Raw genomic sequence first — 16,974 nt, 5'->3', positions numbered from 1 at the left:
TATATAAAAACGAATTGATAAATTAATTACTTAATGGTCAATATCCAAAAATTTAACTATAAAACAAATTATTATATTTAGTGACTTTGTTGAAATAAACAAACAAACTTGATATAGTAAACATATTGAGATATTTAGAGTTGAAATATTAGATTTTATAGTAACAATATCTAGAATTTTATAGAGAAAAAGTTAGATATATAAAACAAACCTAGAAAATTCTATAAAATTGAAATAAGACCTATAAAAATGTGTTGTATACATTTGAATAAATATATATAGGTGGGAAAATGTAAAAAAAAAAACTAGTAACAAAATATTAAAATATTAATTTGTTAATCTGTGAAAGATTAGTTATAAATATCTATGACATTTTAAAATGAGAAGTGAAATCTATCTACTCATCTCGGCATTCCTCACACCTTTGAGCTCGTAAATTGAAAGCTTCCTCATGACAATTGTTGTCACTGCTGGCCCACTGCTTTTGTTGTCGCGTTGAAGAGGGATGCTAATTTCAAACATATGTTGGCATTCTTGAGAGAGTTGTTTGCATATGTCGGCATGCTTGAGAGGGATGATCATTTCAAGCTGAATTCAGCTCTTCTTCACCACCATCATGGATGGATTTATTTAGCTGGTAAGTACTATAGTGTGAAGTGATGGATTTATTTAGCTGGTAAGTATTGTAGTGTGGAGTGATAAGTACATTGGCATGTTGTAAATTTGTTTTTTGAATTTGAATATTATTTTGATCATCAATTATTCGTGATATTTTTTTAACTTGTACCAGTATTCTAGTTGAATGAAAGTTAATGAATTAATATTATACATTGAGTTTTAAATATATGTTCCCTCTTTTCTCATCAAATATCTATTGAATACTGTGTTTATGAAAGTTAAAAAATTACAATAGCTATTTTGTTTAATTAATGCATAAATATAGATCAAAGTTTAAAATATGAACCAAATGGAGTATAAATTTTTAGCAAGAAGCCCCTAGCAATTTATATTACCAGAACAATTAAGGTTAAAGCTTCACACAAAATCATTTGATTGTGATTGTTTGAACGTTGTATTACAACAATAAATTGTTCAATTTCCAGATATTGCATGAACTTTGATTTCAAATGAAACCTTTTTGTTTGTTTTATGCAATCATGTGAATCTGAGTTTTGTATGAATTTTTAGCATCATGCAAAATACTACTAGCTTGGTTCGCGTGATCACATGAAACATTGGTTTTGAATGAACCTTTCATTTTGACTTATGAACTTACATGTATTATTGTGCACAAAATCACTCAATTTGTGCAACCGCGTGAACCTCTGAATTTTTGCATGAACATGAACATTTAAACATTTCGTTAGGCATAGAAAATCCATTTACACAATATGCTGGAATTTATATTTTTTTAAGTAATTATGTTTGTAAATCAACGAATATTTTATAATTTTTCTTTGAACTAGGTTTAAATACATATATGAAGTTTTGTTTGTCATATTTTTCTCGTTAAAGGAATAGTCATAAAAATCATAAACTTTCTTAAGAATCCAGTATTTTTCACGAACTTTAAAAGTGATGGAAAATACTATGAACTTGGACAATGTGTCAATATCCCTTAAAATAATTTTCCAGCCCATTTTTAATAAATGTGGCTCGCCGGATGTCCTATGTTTAACCCCCAGAAAGTGAAAAAAATGCACCATTTTTAAAATAAGAAAACATCATCGTTTTGAAGATAAAAAATGCCCTAATAAATGACGATTTTAAAAATGATTGTAAAATGTAAATTTTTATTTTATAAACGGTGCATTTTGTTCATGATTTTTATGGCTATTTTCTCTTAAAATAACATACTTGAGATTTAATTAATTTTAAAAATAATATTTATAGAAAATCTATCATGTTATTCATTTTGTAAATAAGATTAACCGAAATTTCACATTACTCGGTTTACTCCGGCCCTGCCCTTCCACCACACCTATCTGACAAGTTGAATCGGAATTTTTGAGCGTTCCTATTTTTATTCAACAGAATACCACGAGAAGAATTTTGCGTCACAAAATGATGGTTTTATAATTGTTACAAAACTAGCTGGGAAAAGGGAGAAGCAAGAATAAAAAAGATAAACGCAGACTGACATCCATTTAAACTAGGACCCAATATCAAAACATGAAGACAAAAATAGTTACAGCAAATATGTTCATAACTTGAATATATATCTACTGGCAGTCTAACTAAAACGTAAAACCAAAGCTATCTAACTAGGACGACGCTTGACCTCAGTATATACACTAGTGATAATCTTTAACCACCATAATCATAATCATAATCATACCCATTACCGCCTAAATTCAAACATGATATACTTGCACATACTTTAATATAATCCATACCTACCAGCCAAATCAGATGCAGATGATTCCCAGATTCCCTAATCAGCCACTGCTTTCTTTAATCCTATCCGCCGTTGCAGCGATTGTGCGTCCACCAAGCATTGCCATCAGGCCACCTCCATGGACCCTGCCTTCCGGAAGAGACATCTGATCCCAGCAAATATTTCCAACTGCAAATGGCAGAGATGCCTGGACGTGCCCAAAACCTATTGACGGTGCTCCAGTGCTTCCATGATAGGAAATTCCAGCTCCAGGTGCAAAAACGCCATTCATCTGTGTAGATGTACTAAAACTGGGGCCCTGCGTTGCCGAACCCAATGCAAAGTCACCATGGGTTTTTTCTTCTTGCACTTGTGCACTATGGGCAACACAGAGGCCAGACTTTCCCCTTGCAAACTTATCACATGGAACAGCGTCGTGACTGCCGAGACCTGAGCCCAGGTGTCCCCAAGAGCATCTTTTTCCTCCACCGTGTGCCTTGCAAAAATCTGTACTTCCCTGTGCACTCTTCGGGCATCCTTCAAACTTGCACCTTTTACCACCACCATGCCTGACGCAATGATTTGTGCGTCCCCTCGCACTTTTGGTACATTCAGGCACTGCACACCTCTTACCCCGCCATGGTTAACGCAAAATAGAGTACCCCGTGAACACTCTTGCTGCATCCTTCTGATGTGCATCGTTTCCCACCACCATGGCCTTTACAAAACGGAGTGCTCCCTTCAGCCCCTTTCGTGCATCCCAAATACGTGCACCTTCTGCCACCGCCATGAGCTTTGCAGAACACTGTGCTTCCCTGAGCACCCTTTGTACATTCGGCGTATTGACAGCGCCGCCCACCCCCATGAGATATGCAGAGGCCAGCAATGCCCTCGCACTTTTAGCGCAATTTTCTATTTTGCATCTTTTCCCACCTCCATGACGGATGCACAGACCAGACCTGCCTCTTGATGCCCGAGTGCAATCGTCATGACTGCACCGCCTACCACCACCATGGCGTATGCAATGGTCAGTACGACCTTCTGCACTTTTAGTACACCCAAGATGCTGGCAACGCCGACCACCACCATGTGCCTTGCAGAAAACAGTCTTACCTTCAGCTCCCTTCTGGCAGCCAGCTTTCTGGCACCTCCGGCCACCTCCGTGGGCAATACACAGACCAGAAGCACCTCTGGCTCCCCTGGCACAATCTTCAAACAGGCATGTTTTTACACTAGTTTTCCGTTGTTTTACTGGAGTAGAAATGGTTCCAATAGAACTTGGGGGGTCATTGGAGACGGAGAGATATTCAGGTCCACAGTAGTAGGGTTGTTACTGCCATGGCCTTGGTCATAAGGAATAGTAATCTCTTGCTGACATTTCACGGGAGGAACAAAAGGATTGTTTTTCCATCGAGCAGATGTTGATCCTTCATCTCTTGGCTGTTCAACTGTCGGGCTAAAACTAGCGACTCATAGTAATTCTGACAAGGGATGAATTCTTGGGTCACGGAGGTTACATCAGATTCAGCAGTTTCAGTGGACAGACTTAATTGCAGATCAATAACGGGACTCCGCATCTTCACTGCATTTAACTTCCCACCAGAGACCTTCTTTAGATTCGATATCATGTTAGCTCCCACATTCAGGTTCATACTTAAACCAAGATCCAGAGAAGACTCCTCTTCTGCCTCCTTTCCCGAGCATATCGTAGTGCAGGAACTGGATGGAAGTCCCAACTCAAGAACCAATGAAGATCCATCTTTGAATTTAATAGGCTGATTGCTGGAATTATATTTTCTCTTGCTTCCCTTGGAAACAAAAGATCCTAATGCCCCAGGTGAATGAAAGCCCAGGTCACATATAAAGCTGTCCACAACTTTGCCCTGATCGTTTGATGCAGAGGCGAAAGTGATATTATTGCCAAGGGTTCCATCCATGCAATAAAATTGTAATTTTATCCAACCCAAGTAAAAGAAAATTTATATGAACAAGAAATGAATGATAAGAATAGAATTTTGGATATCTGAGGTACACGGTAGAAAAGGGCATGAAAGACTCTAATGGCTAGAAATTGCGACAAAGCTTCTGATGAAGCAGCCCCCCTAACAAAGCCAGATGTGTCCTTGCGATCCATTTTAGGAGCTAAGGAAGCTGATTGAGCACTTCAAAAGTTGCGACAAAATATTAGATGCATTCACATCTGCGACTGAAAGAAACTTAGAACTGACATCCTGTTTCAAACAAACAAGGCAAATTCGTTATCACTTCACAGTTTCTAGAGATATAAACTAGGAAAGCTTGAGAAATGAACTAATCCTATATAACCACGAACAGAGGGCTTTCCGGAAAACATACGATTGTTAAAATAAAATGAAATGCATAATTGATCAATTAATATACCTAGAGGAGTGTTTTCCTAGCTTGTGGATTACGTGTAATTTTCTATATCAGGGGATTACGTGTAAAAAAACATTACGACTAGTTTACTATATCTCATAAGAAATGGTATCTACTTATATTTGTATCACTGAAAGACGGCCATCTATGCGACTCAATACAACTATTGGTACATGTAAGTATGTTCAAGGCAACACAAAAGAGGCTGGAATAAGCATTGGTTGTGAAAATATGCACATGTAGATTTCTGCGAGTCTTTATAAGAGAACAAATTAACTCTACAACCTACAGCTTAAACAGAATGAGGGGGAGGGATCTAACTTCATTACTTTCAATTTTGTTTCCTGCTATGGAAGGGAAATTCTCTTTTTTTCATACAGAGGATCTCCTGTTTCAACTAGAGAGATTAAAAGGGGCAAAATCATGATTACACATATACATACGCAGAAAAACATCCATAATTCAACAAAACCACCTCTTTCATATAAGAGGCATTTGCTTTCCAATCTATATAGGAAAAAGGAGCAGATATTAAATAATCAGTTTCAGAAGGTCTTTCTCCCCTATCATTCAATAATTCCGGAATACGCAATCTCTCCTCTAAACAACGACACCAACTCTCAATCACTAACCGAGTAACAAAAAATCGAAATCAAATTCAAACAACGGTATAATGAAGCATAAAATTCACAGCAGAAATGAGGAATTACCGAAGAAAATTGGACAGAATTGGAGCGGCGATTTGCAGGGGTGCAGGAGAGTAGGGTTTATGGAGATGGCAGCGAAATCTGAGAGCAATTGAGAAGAGACAAAAACGATAGAAGCAAATTAGTAGTGAAGGAGCTGGAAATTAATAGTGGAACAGGATGCGCATGTTAAGAGATAAGCGCACGTTAGGTGGGGCATCTTCGATCCTCCGCGGGCATCCTCACGTTAAATCCAATGTTCCACCGGGAAAAGCGATGATGTCATCACTCATGAAGTCAGAAATATGTAAAAAATATAATTCTAAACTAAAACATATTCAAAAGAGTTACTAAAACACTAGAATAGGAGTAATATAAGTGTCTTGAATATTTTGTTAATTATGAGCATTTAAGGTATTTTAAATTATGATAATTTAATCATATAATCACTACTTACCACCCTGCGTTGTTAAATCAAAATTGATCATAATGGTTCAATCATATTTTAAGGACGAAAGGATTTTTGTTTGTTCAAATATAAGTCAAATGGTATATATGCACTTAATTGAATAAAAATGTGCCAGTGTAATCATTTTAATTAGCATTGAAAAAAGATAGAGGTGGTATAATACTCCCTCTGCCTCATAAAGATATGGATATTTGGAAGGGCCCAAGAGTTAATGCACAATTAGTAAAGTAAGAGATATATACAGAGAAAAAGTAATTATAATATTGTTAGTAGAGAATGAGACCCGCCTTATTAGGGAAAAGGAAGTTACCAAAAATAGATGGAGATATTTTTATGAGACATCCCAAAAGGAAAATATCCTTAGTTTAATGGGATGGAGAGAGTATAATTTATCGAAATGGTCATACGACTCACAACAAATACTTTATTAAAAGATTGTCGATATGAGTAAATATCATTTTGTTAAATTATTAAATTTTATGATATATTGGATTTCAGTACGACGCCAGAGTACTATTATATCAAAATCTTGTTTCATACTATATGCATATTCGGTATGGTGCAAAAATATTATATGTCGACAATATACACTGATCGCATGGTATGCCAAAAAGTACTCCCTCCGTTCCATAGTAGATGTCACACTTGAGAGATGGCAAGAGATTTTAGGAGATACTATTATTTTGTGTATTAAGTGGTGAGAGAAAATATTATTTTATAATTGATGTGAGAATGGATTTTTTCCAAAAGAGGAAATGTGACATCTTTTGTGGGACAAACTAAAAAGAAAAGTGTGACATCTACTATGAGACAGAGGGAGTAACATATTACGAGATTTTTGGTATACCACAATATACAAAATTACATATTATTTCCGTTATCTAATACGGTGGTATATCATATCGAAAATCACGATATTAAGAGACTTATTGGTATGATGGAATGGAATGGAGATGAGAATGGAATGATGTATTCCTTAGAAAACACAGGGAATACAAAGGGAATAAAATTATTATTCCTTGATTGATTCCATTCATATGCTTGGTAACTACAAATAACATAGGAATGAAATATAAATAATTATATGTTTAATTCTTCCAAAAAAATATTTATTTAAAATATGTTATTGTATTTCAATTTGTCTAACTAAGTATTAGTTTAATTATTTTATCATGTGTGTATGTGTATGTGGTGTTGTATGTGTACGTGTGGTGTTGTGGGTGTGTTTTTCAATTATTAAAAATTTTAAATTTAAATATAACATAAGATAATATGTCATATAATGTTATTTAAATATAAAATAAGAAGAAAGGATAATGAAATGGAATCATCATTCCTTAGGCTAAATGGAATGAAATAATGAATGGTTATTTCCACATGAAATGGAAGGGTGGTTCAGATTCCTAATAAAGAAAAATATCTAGCAAGAAAAATAGAATAGAGGTATAAATATCATTCCATTTCCCCTCCATTCCAAGTAGTACATAAGCGTATTTAAGTACTCCCTCCGTCCCGGACTACTCGCACATTTCCTTTTCGGCACGGAGATTAAGGAATGAGTGTATAGCAAAGTCAACAATAATGGTTGTAGGTGATAATTTTTACTAAAAATGGAAAGAGTGCAAATAACTTGGGATGCCCAGAAAGGAAATAAGTGCAAGTAGTCCGAGACGGAGGGAGTACATTTTCCCAAGAGAGAGAGAAAAAGCTAAGGTGGGGGTTTGCTAATTGCACGTGTGATTTGAAGTTGCACGTGGTAGAGGTGATAGAATGAATGCCTTCACACGTGCAAACACAGCCAAATAAATCTGACATGTAAATGACATAATTGAGAACGTAATATAATGTGTCACGAATATAATTAAATTCTAAATACAGATATTAATAACAGTGAATTGTTCATGCGTGTACTATATATGTATAATGTAGCTGTAGACATGTCTATTTCTATTTTATTTATCTATGGACCGATGTTATATCATCTTCAGACCTAGGCTATCTATCTAATTAATTTAATAAAATAATGAATTTAATCTACTGATAAAACATTGCATTAGCAAACAATTACCACTGTCCTTTGACGAGAGGCATTTTAAATAGGACAAATAAAAGTTGGAAATTATCAATTGTATTTATTTAAAGAAAAGTGCAAATTATTGGTATTTCATAATAGCATAATAATTAGTAAATAATGAGACTACGTACACATGTGTGTTACATCATGTATGAATAATTTCTAAAAATAAAAAGATGCGAATAAAACCGACACAGCTCAGCGATAGTGGAATCCTACAATTAGTTGGACCCAATCACAATATTAAGTTATAGGTTGACAAATATTTTCCACTTACTATTAAATTCCATTATTGGGATTAGAAACTGCGGTTTACCGATTAATTACCAGCTAATCAGCAAAGAAAGAGAAAATCTCAAAATAATACTAGAATATATTTATTGCTGCATGCCTAATTTAATTCCTAATTTCATTACCATTGTTTTACTTTTATTTTTTGTTATGGAGATTAAGAAATAAATGTTTAATAGGTTAAGCTGGAAGAAAATTAAGAGAGATAAAAAAGAATAAAGTATGAGAGTGTATATTATTTTTTGCTAAAATTAGAAATAAATTATGTAAGAATGTCCCAAAATAATATAGCACTCTATTATCGCGGGCCGTATGTAGAAAGTAGCTAGTAGTATATAGAATTACATATAATTTGTTATTACTAGTCTCCTTTTTATTTGCAAGTATGTGAATCTCGTTTATATTATTATACCACAATTATAAAATTACTGAATTCGTTGTATAATTTATTTAAATCACACTGGATGTACCCTCAAAAGTTCACTTTTCCCTCAAAAATCAGTTCATGAGAAGTATCAAAAGTTCACTTTTCCTCAAAAATCAGTTCATGAGAATTGAGAGAGAACCATTGATTAATTTTTGGCAAATATAGAGAGAATATTACAAATAATATTCTCCTCCACATTCCAATATATATTCTAACTTACTTATAATTATTTTATTCGTTTTGTCGCCTTGTCTACACTTTATTGCGTGGTGGACTATATGTGGCAAAAATTAGTTGCTTCTTCAATTAATGAATCTAAAGGTTTGAACTGTTTTGTTAGACATTGAGACTGAAAATTATTCTAATGACCACTAATTAAATTATTGACCAAGAAATAAATTGATGTTGATGATTCTTTGTTTTGGTGCTTCCGTTGTGTGTGAAGTTGTACTTGTGTATAAGTGTCATGATTATCTAGGAAATGGAATTCGTGAGATCAGATATAGTGAAGGTCGTTGTTGTCTTATCATCATCTTAGCTCAAAATAAGCAAGTTATAACAAGTTAAAAAAGATTGTCACTGACTCGTCGATAGTGTCTTTTCCCGATTTCTTTATAGATATTTGTGTTTATAGTCATCAAAGCTTTTAAACATGAATGCTAATATATCAAGAATTTTTTTTTCGTGGACAAAGGGCATTGGGAACGATTTTACATTAAGCTCAGAAAAGTTAAGCCAAGATGCTGACATAATAATATAACAGAAAGAGAAATAAAAAAAATAACTACACATTCAACTCCATATTTCCCGCCCAAAAGGGCAAAACAGTAATTTCACCACACTGACACTTTATATTAGTATAGATAGATTCACTCGAGTCATACCTTGGCTTTTCAGCTAGACGAGGCACATTACAAACTCATAGTTTTTCAATCAACCGTGATTATTTCTACGAGGTTGGCCGGTGTTGGTGCATAAGCGGGAAATCGTGGCCGAAGCCTACAAAATCACTTAGGGCTTATACAGTTTGGCACTTGATAGGTCTGTTTTCGCCAGGACCACCCACCCACAACCGGTGGTGGGACTATGGGAGCTGAGATCATGGTGTCTGCTGATGGACCGAATAAGATTAAGATCAAATTTACAATTAATCACTATTAGTATTAAATACCCCTATGTCCCATTAGAAATTTGCTCATATTTTGAAAAAATAATACTCTCTGTGTTCCTTAAATTTGGCACCATTTAACTCGACACAAGTTTTAAGAAATGAAGAATAAGTAAAGTAAGAGATAGAATAATGTAGAAGAGAGTCTCATATACATTATTCTTACTATAACTATTTATTACTACAAACTTTCCGAAGTTATGAGCAAGTGCAACTTGCTTGTACATGTTCTACTACTTGGTTGCATGTCAGGACTAGAACTGATTCATAATCATGGATCAATTAATCATCTCAACTTCTGCAGTTGGATTTACTGTGATTGCACAGCCTGATTATTATGTGACCAATACTCCTTCACTAGCTGACCAAATAATGAATCTTCTCTCTTCATCAGCTTCATTGCTTCATCATACTCCACCAATTTCCCTGTTTTATCATTTAAAAAAATCAGTCATTTACAGAATCATGTCACATACTATGTCTTAAACACGAGACACTCACCATCGCTGATGGCGAGAACCATCGTTGAGTCCATCACCGTGGGTATTCTGTGAGCCACGGTGATCACGGTGCAATCTGCAAACTCTGTCCTTATAGTCTTCTGCAAGATTGTGTCGGTTGCATTGTCAATCGAAGCAGTTGCTTCGTCTAGTACCAGAACCTTGCTTCGTCTCAACAGCGCGCGCCCCAAACAGAATAGCTGACGCTGCCCCATACTCCAGTTCGATCCATCTTCCACAACTGTGATCACATTTTTTTGTCAACTACAACTCAATCCACACATATATATATTCAAGAAATGTAATTGAAGAATTAATTACCAGGTGCATTTAACCCCTCTTCTTTTTCTTGAACAACCTCTTTGAGCTGACACTTCCCTAAAACCTTTAGTTTCAACAAAGAAAACCACTCATTAATAGCACTACACTCAAATCTTCATAGATTATAAAAGACTAATTTCTTGGAATATTTACCTCCCATATTTCCATGTCACTATGCTGGCCTAATGGATCCAAATTGTATCTAACAGTGCCGGTGAAAAGAGTAGGGTCTTGAGGTATGATCCCAAAGTGAGACCTCAGGTCATGAAGCCGATGCTCGAGATATCAACTCCATCTACAACGATCCTCCCTCCTGCGGGCTCCACCAGACGGAAGAGGGCACTGATGAGGGTAGTTTTCCCACTGCCAGTTCTACCAACAATGCCAATCTTATGTCCTCCCTCGAACGTGCAGCTGATCCCGCGTAAAACAAGTGGTGCATTTGCTCTATATCTGATCTGTTTAAATCAAAATGACTTGTTATGCATGAGTTTGGGATTAAGCCCGAGAGCTGAGAAATAAGGCAAAGAAAGTTACCTTCAGGTCATGAATCTCTACTCTACCCTCACTTGGCCACATGGTCGGGGGTCGACTCTCTTCTACCACCTCCGGTGCCTCACTAGGTATGTGCATATACTGGTCGAGTCGCTCTACAGAAATTATGTAGTTTGACAACATACACTGGCTGTTAATGGAGTACACGAGGGACATATTTAGTGAGAGACCATATGACAGAGCCATTCCAATGAATCCTGCAACGACAAATGAAGGTCGTGTGAGAAACACGAGATGAATGAAAGCCACGGTGTATTTATTAGTACTATCATGCACCAGAGCTGAAAGTTCCGGTAGGAAGTAAAACCATGCAAAGTCCTGCAAAGGCGAGAACTGTTGCACTGATGATTTCCAGCCTCTGAATCAGCCACTCGTTCGCTGAAAAGTAGCTGAAGTAAGGACTGCCATTTGTGTCGATCAGTTCAAGATTCTTGGCAAAGAACCGGTCTTCCTCGTTGAAAGCTCGTATTGTGGTGACTCCAGCTACAGATTCAGCAAGATGGTTAGCTACAAGAGATTTTGTGGTTCCGTTGATCCTCATCAGCTCTTTCGCAGAGCAGTAGTAGTAGCTCTGTGGATACAGAAATTTGTTTCAGAATAATCGTGTAAACATCGACAACACCTACAAAATCGGTATGCATGGAGAATAAAACGAAACAGATACCTGTAGTCGAATGGCCAGAATGATCATTGGTATGGAAACAAACAAAACTTGCCATGTTATAATGGCTAAAACAGCAAGGTTAGCGTAACAATTCGTAGTCGATCCAACCGTGAATATCAAGTTTAAGGGGAGATCAAGATCAACTATACTCAAGTCAGCAGAGACCTGTGCCAAAACAATCACAATCATGTACATAAATTTAGTTATAATGATATCATGTGAAATGATCAGAGATTCAGGTTGGAAATTTACCCGGCTCAGTATTCGTCCCAAAGGCGTAGAGTCACAAAACGCCATTGGTGCACGGAACAAAGATATCAGCAGCTGTGAAAACAATGCTCGTGACGACTGTACGCCCATGACAACGGTAGTTAGATCTCTACCAAGGAGAAACACTGTTGAGACGAACCCGATCAGCAAGTATACGAGGATCAGTCTCAAGCTGTCAAAATTCGGATCATCAACATTTGCTGCCATCCATGAGTTTTGCAGTATCTGACCAACGATAAACCATACATGACAGAGAGCAGCCACGCCAAACGTCAAGAATCCCTTGTTCTGCTTTAGATACAGGAGATACGGCTTGAATCCAGTATCTCCGACCTCCCTCTCTTCTTTTTTTATCAACTGATCAACCCCAACCGCTGGCGCCTTCTGCTCGGCATAACTCCTCCGAATCTCTCTTGAAGAAGCTTCACTTGTTCGGCTCTCAGTCATCTCCGAGAGCCCTTCAGAACCAGCAGTTTCTCTGTGAGCATGGATAAGTTCCTGAAACTCTTTGCTCGATTCCAGCAATTGAGAATATGGAGCCGCACACAAAATCTCACCATCCGACATCAACTGTCAAAGAAAGTGAAAACTTCATGAAAACCGAATGTCAAATCTCTGCCCAAACTGAATATCTTTGTCCAAAACTCACCAAAACAGAATCAAATGCTGGAAGAAAATCAACTTGATGAGTCACGAGTAAAACTGTCTTCCCGGAGAGGGCGCCCACGATGTATTCCTGTCCATTCGATATGAGCGTGTTACTTAACAGTCGCGAAAGTTACAAGTTCATAAAATAAGTAGATACACTCACATTAAACAGGCTTGCGTCCGTGTGCGCATCAACAGCGCTAAAGGGGTCGTCCAATAGGTATACATCGGCATTCTTGTAGAGAGCTCGGGCGAGCTGGATCCTCTGCTTCTGACCACCACTAAGATTAATACCTCGCTCCCCTATCTCAGTGAGATCACCATAAGGCAGCAGCTCAAGATCCTTCACGAGCGAACATCTCTCCAACGTATCTTGATATCTCTTGCTGTCCATGGCTGACCCGAAAAGAATGTTCTCTCGGATACTCCCTGTCCGTATCCATGCTGATTGTGAGACATAGGCAATGGATCCTTGTACTTGAACCTGAAAACATGAGATCAATGTGTGTTAAAACAGAATTAGTCAAGCCGAAAACAAACATTCATGTTCAGTAACTCACTGTTCCTCGGGTTATTGGAACCTCTCGAAGAACTGCAGCGAGAAGGGTGGACTTGCCAGAGCCCACTTCTCCACAAATAGCAATCTTTTCACCTTGTCTGACTTCCAAGTTGATGTTACGAAGTGTTGGCTTCGACGGATCCTCATCCCACGACAGATCAGCCGATTTGAAACAAACACTGGAAACTTCACCATTTGGTCGAGACTTGGCCCTGACATTTGAAGCTTCCAGCTCAGGTGCTTCGAGAAATTTCACTATCCTGACAAATGCGACATTAGCTTGGATGAACACTGCAAGAACATCAGGAATCGTTCTGATGGGACCCTGAACGAGGCGTAGCGTTGCCACAAAAGTGAAGACATTGCTAGAAGACAACGGAACGCCAAGGACATAGCATGCACCAAAGGTAGCTGCAGAGACTAAAACAGGAGAAGACCAGAAAAGGTAGGAATTGTATGCTTTACTCAGCTGAACAGCCGAAAGGCATTTTTCTTCGATCTTTCTCAGATTCTCTACGACGTGCCTGAAATGAGTCTCCCACGCGTATAACTTCAGCACCTTCATATTCACAAGAGCCTCGCTCATGGCCTTCAACCTCCCATCCTGCGCCACCATGAGCCTCGACTGGAACTTATGCTGCAATTTCGCAAGAGGCATGTTGCACAGAACAGATAGAAGGATAACAACAATAGATGCAAACGTTGCTAGTCCAACAGCATCGAAGAGGATGATGACCGCAAGGCAGAGCTGGAGACACGTGGTCCATATCTGATGGAACCAGAAGGGGAACTCTCCGATTCTGTAAGCATCAATGGTTACATAGCTCATTATCTCACCACTGGAGTGCGTTAGCCGAGCAGCGTTGGATAACTTCAGCTGTTTCTGATAAACGGCTGCAGTAAGTAATGATCTCAGCTTAAGACCGATTAGCCTGGATCTAAAGTTCCACTGTTGTTCCGCTAAAGATTCAGTCGTCTTAGTTAGGAAAAGTGCTGCAACCAGCACGTATTTCTCGTACTCTGATCTAGCATTGCCTTCTGCAACATTGATGAAGGCTTTGAGGAGCACCGGGCCAAGAGAGAGTGCGATCACCTTCAAGCACGCGTACAACCCCGACACAAGGATCTCTTTCCAGTGGCACATCAGAATAGTCTTCAAGATGGAGGGAGGGGTGGAACGACTAGATTCTTTCTGCTTGTTATATATCTCCGAAAAAAGCAAGTAGCATGACTCTGCGCGGTCATCCTCACGAAGCTTGGGCATATCTTCATCCTCAAGAGTTTTCTCCTTCCCTCTCTTCATCAATGGATTCAGCCACCAAAAGGTAAGCTTGTTCAAAAAACCAGCTTCTGCAAACGGTGTCACATGTTCATGAGATGAAATTTTACCGCTGCCATTGGCAACAGCCCCGAGCAACGGATCACTAACACCATTCTCGCCATCATCATCCTCTTGATACCGGTAACCTTTGTACACACACAAGATCAACATACTTGATCCAACAAATGATAATATGTCTAAAATGATCTCAACTGACATCTCTTTATGAAGAATGGCTGTGAAAACCGATATTCCACATGTGATTGCAGCGAAGAGGAACGCAAGACCGGATAACAACCTCAACGGAGTTCTTGAAAAACGATGCCCCCTGAGGCTAACAACTAACCCCACCAGCAGCCATACTAATCCATGAAACAAGTATAGCATCCACCAATGCAGGGGCAAAACAGAATCCGATTTTCGCAACTTCTCTTCCAAAATCCAGACTCCAACACACAAATAGGCCAATCCCAGAAAACCATTATAAATTGCTGATGCTAGCTGCAAATTTGATCGAAAAGATGCAGCCACACGCGAAGATTTGAACGGTTTCTTAAAAAATACAGTGAAGCAGAACATCACCAGGAGCAAAACATCAAAACAGATTATCAAGACATGATTGCTGCAGGAAGAAGGTTGTGTCACAAAACTCAAATCTGCACTACAAGATACTCCGTCTCCGTCTCCTCCGCCACCTGCACAGTCGTGTTCGCCACAAAACACACTCCACAGACTCCCCATTTCTCCCCCTTCCTATTCACACCAGACCTGCATTTCACACCAAATAGCTAATGCACATCAGCAAAAGCATCATTGAGCAATAGAAAATCAACAATGATAAGTTTAAATTGCTAATTTTCACTTGATCACCAACTAAGGTTTACACTAAACATCAACTATTACAACCTCAGACAAGGCAAGAAAAGGTGAATTCAGTGAGAACCTCATCAGTCACTAGGAACTTCCAGCTGTATCATTACTCTTGACAGATGAAATTAAAGCCAGGGAGAGAGATTTAATGCTCACAACAAACACAAATGAACAAAGGAGAGTGGAAAGTAAATAAACAAAGACCTTGAGCCTTAAAGAAGTGTAAATCATCCAATGCTTGACAATAAACAGTCTCAAATGGAGACATGCATAGATATAGTAGTATATTAATTAAATAGTACATATACATCAAAAATGCATGGATCATGACCGTTTCCATATTTAAACGCATATGCTCAAAAAGGGAAAGGGCAGCCGCTGACAAAGGAATCAGAAATAAACAAGTGATGAATATGTGTATAGCATTAAATATTAGTATTATACTATATCAAAAAACAGGAAAAAGAATACAAAAAAGATTAATAGAGAGAGAGGGAGAGAGATAATGGGATGCAGAGACTAACCAGACAAATCCCAGCGGCTTCGGAGCTGTAGCAACTCCTCCCGAGATAATGTTGGTTTCACATAAGAAAGCAATAAATTTCAAGATTCAAGAATTAAGTCGTTGTAAATGGCAAAGATTCTGCTATTTGTGAAGCGTTATCAGACAATCAAAAATCAGGGAAGAGTATGTATATGTGTGTGAATAAGAAGAGCGTCATTGCTCACGCCTCTCACCGCTCGACAAGTGTTGCCTGGCTTTTTGATGAGATAAATTTCGAATATACTAATGCTAAAAAACGAAATTTATTTGGGTTGTTTCATTTTCAGCTTGTGGAGTTCGGCAGTTTCCGTAACCTATGCAAACTCTGTCGATAGTATAGCAAAAAAAATGAATCTTTGCTGAGAAATGAGAAAACGTCTTATCATTAGATATTTAAAACTGGCTAAGAGAAAACGTGGTCCACGATTTTTGTGTAATTCTTTGTCTTGTAGCTTGCCTTTCGGAGAAAATACAGTAGTGATAAATCCGGAATACCAACCAAATATTGAATATTTTTGTCGTGAAAGGCAAATAACAACAAAAAAAAAGAAGAAGAAAATGCAAAATTTGCTCTCTAACTATAGTTGAGAATTAAAAGTAATATATTTTCATCCAAAGAAAGACAAACATGCTCGCCAACACATGCGCGGTTGTTGACACTTACTAATATAAAGTATTGAATATAATGTGTTCTAAAATTGTACGAGTAGTACTATAAGAGGTGTTCGGTTGCCAAGATTAAATCTCATGATTAAATATGTATCATGTTTGGTTCATAAGATTGAACCCTACAACTTAATCCTAGATGGATAGTCTCATGATAATTAGTCATA

The 16,974-nt window shown here is 37.6% G+C and overlaps 2 pseudogenes; both read right to left on the bottom strand.

Annotated features, from left to right (window-relative positions):
* Positions 1 to 2,137: 2,137 nt before the first annotated feature.
* LOC121781695 lies at positions 2,138 to 3,695 on the bottom strand (annotated as a pseudogene).
* Positions 3,696 to 10,002: 6,307 nt separating this feature from the next.
* On the bottom strand, positions 10,003 to 16,445 carry LOC121782494 (annotated as a pseudogene).
* Positions 16,446 to 16,974: the final 529 nt, after the last annotated feature.

This window comes from Salvia splendens, chromosome 20 (assembly GCF_004379255.2).
Source record: "Salvia splendens isolate huo1 chromosome 20, SspV2, whole genome shotgun sequence".
NCBI classification, from domain to species: domain Eukaryota; kingdom Viridiplantae; phylum Streptophyta; class Magnoliopsida; order Lamiales; family Lamiaceae; genus Salvia; species Salvia splendens.
This window is presented reverse-complemented; position numbering and strand designations above follow the sequence as displayed.